The following is an 8,589-nucleotide window of genomic DNA, read 5'->3' as shown; positions in this document are numbered from 1 at the left end:
ATGAGATTGAGTCACTTACCCCTTCTTTTACAAACTGCCCATAAATTTTTAAAATTATTTGTATAGTGAACACATAAAAAAGAGAATTTACTGCACTAACCAGACCAAAGTGAGAAAGCTTCCAGAAAAGCAGTTGGTAATTCTCATTGTTCTGTGTAACTGGAAACTCCAAGCTGACTGCTACTGTTCAACAATCTTCTGTGGTCTCAAAGAGTTTCAAAGTGAATTGTCATCTTTACTTGTGAGAGTACGTGATATTTTTCACTGGACTTGTTGGATGATAAGCGCACAGGTTGGTTTCTACACTTCCACATAGATGCCATGACGTTAATAGGCAACGGATATCTTTATAAGACCTAGTCTAGGCAGCACTGAGCAAATCTGGCTGCCCGAGAAAGGAGCAATTGTCCCAAAGTCACTGCCTGTGGGACAAGGGCCAGCTTTTGCTCCCCATCACCCATGAAAGGCAGCATCAGGTGAGATTTAAAAGCAGCTCTGAAACATGCTTGAAGATTTAAAGAAAACTATTTGCTGGCAGGTATCTTTCTTTCATGCAAAGACGATCACACGGATAAGAATCCTTCCTTTGGGCAAGAAAGAGCATTGGGAAGATGAAGTTTCTTTCTGCGATTCACTTAACATCAGACTTTAAACTACTACATAGTCAGAGGCTCTCAGAGTGTGTGGACCTGGACCAGTAGCATCAGCATCACCTGGAAACCTGTAAGAAATGCAGAATCTCAGACATAATGGATCTGAAACTCTGGAGTGGGACCCAACAATCCATTTTTATAAGACATCCACGTGATTCTGGATTAGGCTTCCTAAAATTTAAGAACCATTGATGTAAGTGTAATGGCAAAGGGCACGACTTTTGAGTCAATACTTGGGTTTAGATCCTGACGCTATCCCTTCCTAATTGGGTGAACTTAGTGCCAGAGGGAAGTGGCTGGGAGGAAGGCATGGAATTTCAAGAATATCAACAGGCGTTGTCATCGTCGTTGAATAGGAAAAACACAAGTAAAGAATTTGAATTATTTCGAACTTTATTTCTTATTAATGGGGTCTATTTCTTTAATCAGTCAGGCTAGAGTTTTAGGGTGATAGCTTTGTAAGTGTTATTTATTAAAATTTTAAAAAATAAAAAGAGTTGAGGAGTATATTTTTTTGAGAGAAAACCATGTCATGATTTTCCATGAATTGTTATGTTCCAACGACACAGAAGCCCTAGAAAGAGAAAACTCCACAGGCAAAATAGTTCATATAAGGTGAGAAAACAGAAGGAAACAAGATCTGGCCTTGGGATCTATAAAAAATGTAGGTCATCATCTCGGAATGGAATGAAATGGAAAGATTACCAGGGAGAGACCTGTGTCCTGACAAAAATTCAGCACCCAACTGAGAAGCATGGGTTTTAAACTAATCATTTTCTAACTCATCTTCCACAGCTTTCGCTGGGACTGTGGTAGCAGGGGCAGCTACATAATTTGCAGGACACAGTGCAAAATAAAAATGCAAGACTTTTAGTTCAAAAAGTAGAAACAATTTGCCATTAAAGGTATTAAAATATACGTTTTTTTCCTTTCCTCTGTTCTCTCTCTCAACTTGTCAAGGTGTTTTTTAATTCGCTATTTAATGTTGTTCTAAGTAAAGAAAAATTAAGTCTGTATTATTAACGAGGATTTTCTTGTTCATCTTTATATTGTACAATGTCCGTTTAAAATGCAAGTATCAAAACATTTATTTCCCACGTGGGATCACTGAACTTACACAATAGTTTTTCGTGGCTTGTCTCTGGACGGTGCCTCAAATCGGCCAGAAAAGACAAAAGTCATCCAGATTCAGGATTGTTGGAAGGAGGAGTCTCTCTCAAGGCACAACAGAGACCTGAAAGAATGCTCCTTCCTGCGGGTACTCTTGGGGTGAGCACAGACTCTCCAGGCACCTGGAGGATCCCTTGCAACTCAGGGAAACTGAGTCCACTCCGGCCTGACAACTGCTGGTTCCCTGCTCCAGCCAGGGACTGGATTTATAAACTGGGCCCCAGCCAGGGTGGGAAGATAAGCTAGGGATCTCCCTTTCCCATAGATTCACTGCCCCAGCCCACAGCAGATGACCATCTCCAAGCACAGGGGAGCACCAAGTACCTGGATGGAGACAAGCATCCCTGCCGAGTTGCCCATAGAATGTGCTACGACCCTATCTTGCCCAACCTTGACCTTCCTAGGCCCCCGGGGGTGTGTGTGTGTACAGAAGTGGGTGGAAGGCAGCAATGGTCTTACCTGGCAGGGGGTGGGGACAGTGAGGCCGATTGGGGCCAGGTACCCCCAGGAGGTGGGGCCCATGTAGAGGGGGAGGGCTGCAAAAAAGGTGGGATGCGCATGCGCAAGGCCCCGCGTTGCTTCTCCTCCTCCCCCATCTCATCTTCTGGGACTTCACCTACAAAGCACATATTCTAAGATAAAATTAAGAATTTCGAAGAAACAACTGCAGAGTACTAAATCGCAAGCACGGGGCCTTTCTGAACACTGTCGGTTGCCCACAAGTCCAGTTCTGAGTGATGGAAGTGGTGAGCTCCCAGGTGGGCCAGATAGCAAGATACCTTGGAGAGGGTGACTCGACCTGCCTTATTTGTATTTGGAATCTATTCTCTATCTGTGAAGGATTAGAGACTTATAAAATGAGTTTTTATTTAATTAAATGTGGCCTGACGATTTGGTCAAGCATCTTATTGAAGCGATTTACTGCGTTGCTTCATCAGATCAAGGACATTGTTCAGAATCAAGGGCTCTAAAATACGGAACTTTTCAAGCTCTCTGTGGCTCATAAGAGTGCAATTTCTTACTGATATGGAAAAACATACTGAACTTGAAGTTATAGGGGAAAACACATAAACCTCACTGATTTAAGAAAGTGTAGGGAGTCAGAATTCCATTGGATTGGATAGTAGCAACCGAATTTTACACTTTACATTCATTTCTCATCACTGACCTTAGAATCGATGAAATCACCAATTACGTTTGCGTGTGAGTGTGTGTCCACTTGTGTGTAACTATTTGTTTAAAGTAGATTTATTTCAAAGACATTCACGAATGGTCATATACATGAATCTTGTTTTAAGCATTTCCGGCTGCCTTTGCAGAACCCACTTCAAGGCTTAGAGCTGTCCATGGCATATAGGAAGTGCCTACCCAATATTGTCAAATGAAGTTTCAGGAAACCCTCCTATTGACATGGTTCAGTCTATCAAGGCTCACCAGGGAGATATTGCAAGGATCCCAGAGCCATCTTGGTATTTCTGGCTCTGTGGGCAAACTCGGGCCAACATTTGGACCACAGTCTTTTTAATGAAGCAGCTAAAATCAAAGCCAGGTGCTTCCCTCAGAGATTCAAACCTGGAGTCAGAAGCAAGATGTACAAAGATCAAAGCCCAAACTGTCACAGTGGATGATAAGTTGGGAGTAGGACCCCTGAGCCTTCTCTTTTGATTTAAATCATTGTAACATTCTCTCCAAGCCCCATCTTTTTTTTTTTTTTTTCCATTCTTCACAGGTGCTTCATCTGTGCAAGTGAATTTCAGATTTCAGTGTTTCCATGTCGAGTCCAAACTTTTCAAATGCTTTGCTGGCAGCCCTATACATTTTGGTGTAAAGTTTATTTCAATGACTAGAAAAGTCAAACTATATTCTACAGGGCTTTTGATGATGGAGAATAATTCAGTTTGCCAAATACTATTATTTTAATGGATTTGTTCCCCAGAGTGACTCTTGCCTAACAAGTATACTTTAAGTATAATCATACCTGTATATAAAATTGATTCAACGCCTTTTGAAATATGCACATTTTAAATAAGAGGCTATATTTCACCAATGGTTATCAGTGAAAAATTCATGGATGTTTAACAATTTCTGATCCTGTGGTCCTTTCCTGAAAAAAACTTCCGAGAGAGAGAGACAGAGAGAGAGACAGAGAGAGAGAGAGAGACAGAGAGAGAGAAAGAGAGAGAGAGAGAGAGAGAGAGAGAGAGAGAGAGAGAATTATGGCTATTTTTCTTCTGCAGCTTTCCAAAAAACATCCAGACTATATGGTTTATGTTACAGAATTTTTTTGAGTGCCAGAAACATTACAGGCAATCTCTCATGTATCCTCTTCGCAGCCCTGTGACAGACAAGACGTCATCGCCCCCAAAGTTCCCAGAGACAAAAGAAGTTGAACTAGAGTTAATTACACAGCCAATGTGAAGCTGAAGGAGGATGTAAACAGCAGTCCCCGGACTCGAAAACTCTGTTATTGTCACTGTGTTCTCTCATCCTAACGTCTAACTTTTCCCTAGAGAACCAGCTTTCTGCTTCCTTTTTCACCAAGAAAAGGGATTCCTCCCCATCCCTCATAAGCCCTGGGGTAATACCTCCCTTTGGATTTCTCAAGCTCTTCCAGTCCCAGGACCATCCCTCCCATTTACATTCTTCTTGGTGACATCATCTTCCTATTAGAATATCTGTTAGGCTGAAAGGTGGGGAGAGAGCCCCAAGGGTTAATTCACCGCCAGCGAACCTTCTCTCTCCTCCCGGCTCTTTCCTTCTTCCTCTTCAATGAGTCATTTACTTTGAATAAATGGCTTCTTTGCTGAGCAAGGCTGCAGCAATGTTTACTGCTTTGTACTTTTTTTTGTTGTTGTTAAACACAGTTAGATTCTTTCCTTTCCGGATGAGTTTAGATTTACTGTGAATATAAAACAGGGCTAGATTCTCAACTTTTTGTCTGGATAAAAGAACTAGTGCCTAAAGAATCATCCTTGCAGGCTCTAAGGTTAAATCTCCTACAGGGGTCTTTACAGGGTTTTTTAAAGTATGTTCTCCTTATCTACGAAACACAAACAGACTCACAGACATAGAGAACAGACTTGTGGTTGCCAAGGGGGAAAGGGAGTGAGGGAGGGATGGATTTGGGACTAGCAGATGCAACCTATTATATGTAAAATGGATAAACCACAAGGTCCTACTGTATAGCACAGGGAACTATATTAAATGTCCTGTAATAAACCATGGAAAATAATATGAAAAAGAAAAAAAATATATATATATATAACTGAATTACTTTGCTGAACACCAGAAACTAATGCAACATTGTAAATCAACTATACTTCAATAAAAAAATAAACTATGTTCTCACCTATTGCCTCTTTTTTATCCTCTAAACATCTGTGTGAAATAACCAGAGTGGGTGATTATCACTCCCATTTCTCAGATTAAAGGCACTGAAACCCAAGTTTTAGAAAATTAGTGGAGAGCTAGGATTAGAACTTGGTTCTTCAGAGCCCATTCTACAATGGACTCTGCAGCCTCTCTTCAGGAAGGACCTGCATCGGCCCTTCCCTGGTCTGGGCCACTGCGCTCTCCAGCCATCCTTTGATCTGTCATTCCTGCACTTTTCAGCCACATGCCTCTGACATACAAGAAAAGTGAGAAAAATAAGTTTGTAGCAACAGTAAATTGTACAAGTGCAAGGAAACGTTTCTATCAGTACTTTTATTCTCTTGTTTAATTAGGTTTTTTTTAAACGTTAGTGCAGTTGTCTGTGTATCTTTTTGTCATAAACCTGTATCAATTTTTTTTGTTTGTTTGTTTTTGTTTTGCGGTACGCGGGCCTCTCACTGTTGTGGCCTCTCCCGTTGCGGAGCACAGGCTCCGGACGCGCAGGCTCAGCGGCCATGGCTCACGGCCCCAGCCGCTCCGCGGCACGTGGGATCTTCCCGGATCGGGGCACGAACCCGTGTCCCCTGCATCGGCAGGCGGACTCTCAACCACTGCGCCACCAGGGAAGCCCTGTATCAATATTTTTTGATTTAGAGGGTGAGTTCCGAGAGAGAGAGAATTGTGGCTCTTTTTCTTTTCCAGCTTTCCACAAAGCACCCAAACTATATGGTTACGTTCTCTTCCTGACCATCCCTCTCCTAATTTTGTTCTCTTTTAGGGAAAAAAAATGAATTCTTTGACTCGAGGAAGCATTTGTGTAATTTTTCCTTTGAAGGAAGGAAAAATTATTTACACAAATGCTTCCTCGGGTCAAAGAACTCATTTTTTTTTTCCCTAAAAGAGAACAAAATTGAAAACTCTCAGCTGTGTTCTGGTTCTGGACTTGGGCAAGATTAGCTCACCATGTCTGGTTCTGTTCTCCAGATCAGGAGAAATGGAGCAGTGTAACCTTGAAAGCTGGACCTAAGGGTTAGCACTGGCTTAAAGCATGAGCTCTCCTGTAATCCATTTAATGTGGGTCTTTGTTCTCTGGGGGTATATCACCTTTAATTATGAAGGAGGACAAAGCAGAGAGGATACACAGGTATTATATTGTTTCACAATTTTCACCAAGTGGGATGCAGAGGCCCTTCACTCCAGATCCTTCCAGGAGCAGCCATCTACCCTCTTTTCCTCTGACTTTTGGAGAGAAAACACCCAATGACTATAAAACATCAATCGAAAAGGAGAAAAATCCAGTCAGTGGTCCAAACGATTGATCTCTGTGATGCCACGTAACTGAACGCTTGTGGTCTAAGCATAATAGAAGTGGCCTGGCTCGCTTATGTCTGAGCCCAGTTGTGGTTGTATTTGAAGGGTCCATTCATGTTGATGCAGCCCAGTGAGTTAGAGCGCAGATTCCAACCTATCTTTTTCCTAAACTCGCGGAAGCAGTCCCTGGAGGAAGAGGGTATACATTCCACCTGCTGCTAGGCTCTAGGTTCCCCCAGGGCGGGGCTGGCTTGGTAAATGACACTCATCATTGAGAACCTCACGCCCACCCAGTGTCTCTGATGAGTGGCCCTGGGGACACATCAGCACCTTGCTAAGCCCTCTGAAGCTGAGGGTAGACTTGAAAAGGAGCAAGGACACCAGATCAGTCTGCTTCATTTGGAGCAAATGACTTCTCGGCAGACCAGGGAAGGAGTGACATTGTGCAGTGGGAGTGAGGGGACCTTGCTGATTTGCAAAGACACACGTCCCCCATTTCCACATCTGAGAAGCAACTGGGCTTCCAACAGGAGAGAGGAGCCTCAAGGGAAGGCAGCCCCTGATCTGCCCCCTTTTACATCGGTCTCTGCCGATGAAGCCAACCAGATTGACAAGACATCACATTTCTTTCTGCTAACAGCTCTGTGCCAACCACAGCTGGAGTGGCCAGGAAAAGCCAATTTTCTTCTACCTTCTTCCCTTACTTCTTTCCTTTTCCCTCTCTTCCTATCTCCTTGCATCCTTGCTTCATTCAAACATTTATTGAGTAAAGTTATGTGCCAGGCGTTGTGCAAGGGGCTGGGTAGACAGACTAAAGATATCATGCAATAAACAGAGGTGCATATACAGTGTGATTAGAGAAATCTTCCACCTAGCAAGGGGTACTGGCCTTCTTAGGGGTAGGAGAAGCACAGCTCAAGGTGCGGATGACTGAAAGGGCATGAAATGATGAGTAGTCCAGATTCTTCCGGTAGTAAATTACAGAATGCCACTTCAACCATCTGGATAAAGAAGTAGAGATTTGTCATCGGAGTATTTATCACCTCAAAAATATCACTCAGATCTGCCTTGACCTTCACCTTTCACTGCTAGCACCTTAGTCCAAGTTACTGTCTCTCTCACAGGATCCCTGAAAAAGGTCTTTTGCTTCTTTTTTTTTTTTTTTTTCTTTCGGTCCGCGGGCCTCTCACTGTTGTGGCCTCTCCCGTTACGGAGCACAGGCTCCGGACCCGCAGGCTCAGCGGCCATGGCTCCCGGGCCCAGCCGCTCCGTGGCACGTGGGATCTTCCCAGACTGGGGCACGAACCCGCGTCCCCTGCATCGACAGGCGGACTCTCAACCACTGCGCCACCAGGGAAGCCCTTTTGCTTCTTTTATGCTTGTTCCATTCTCATCTCTGCTCCAGACCGCAGCCATAATGATTCTCTTAAAATTGCAAGTTAGATCTCAAGTTTCACTCAAATCACTGTGCTGACCTCCTGTTGCACAGAGGACACAGTTCGGTTCTTCACATGGTCTGCAAACCATGGCTCTTGGCTGTCTTGAACCACTTTCCTGGCCACTTTCTACTGGGCAAAGCCCTTCCCCAGTTCTCTAAGTCTCCAAGCTCTTTCAGACTTCAGGGCCTTTTCCAAAGCTGTCCCCTTTCCCCCAAATGCCCTTCCCTTCTTCTCCCCACTCTCACCCAGCTTATCTACTTATCCTTTAAGTCTGGATGTAAGTGTCACTTATCCTTCACCTACTTATCCTGTGAGTCTGGAAGTAAATGTCATGTTTTTAGTGAACATTCCCAGCTCCCTCAGTCTACATCAAGTCACTCCTCTCATTTTTCCTCATAACACACTGTAATTTTCTTTCTCATAATTTTTCACACCTTGTGATCATATATATTTATGTGTTAGTCTGCCATCTTTCCTGCTTGATGATAAGCTCCACGAGGGTGTTCATGGGAAAGCTCTGGCTACGTTAGATGAGGAAAATTCTAAATTGCGACAATAGCAAGTATCGAGAAAGATATGGGGCAACAGAAACACATATTTGGCTGGTAGGAATGTAAATTTGTACAACCTCTTTGGAAAGCAGT

Source organism: Tursiops truncatus, chromosome 13, assembly GCF_011762595.2.
Source record: "Tursiops truncatus isolate mTurTru1 chromosome 13, mTurTru1.mat.Y, whole genome shotgun sequence".
Lineage (NCBI taxonomy): Eukaryota > Metazoa > Chordata > Mammalia > Artiodactyla > Delphinidae > Tursiops > Tursiops truncatus.
Note: the sequence above shows the minus strand (reverse complement) of the source record.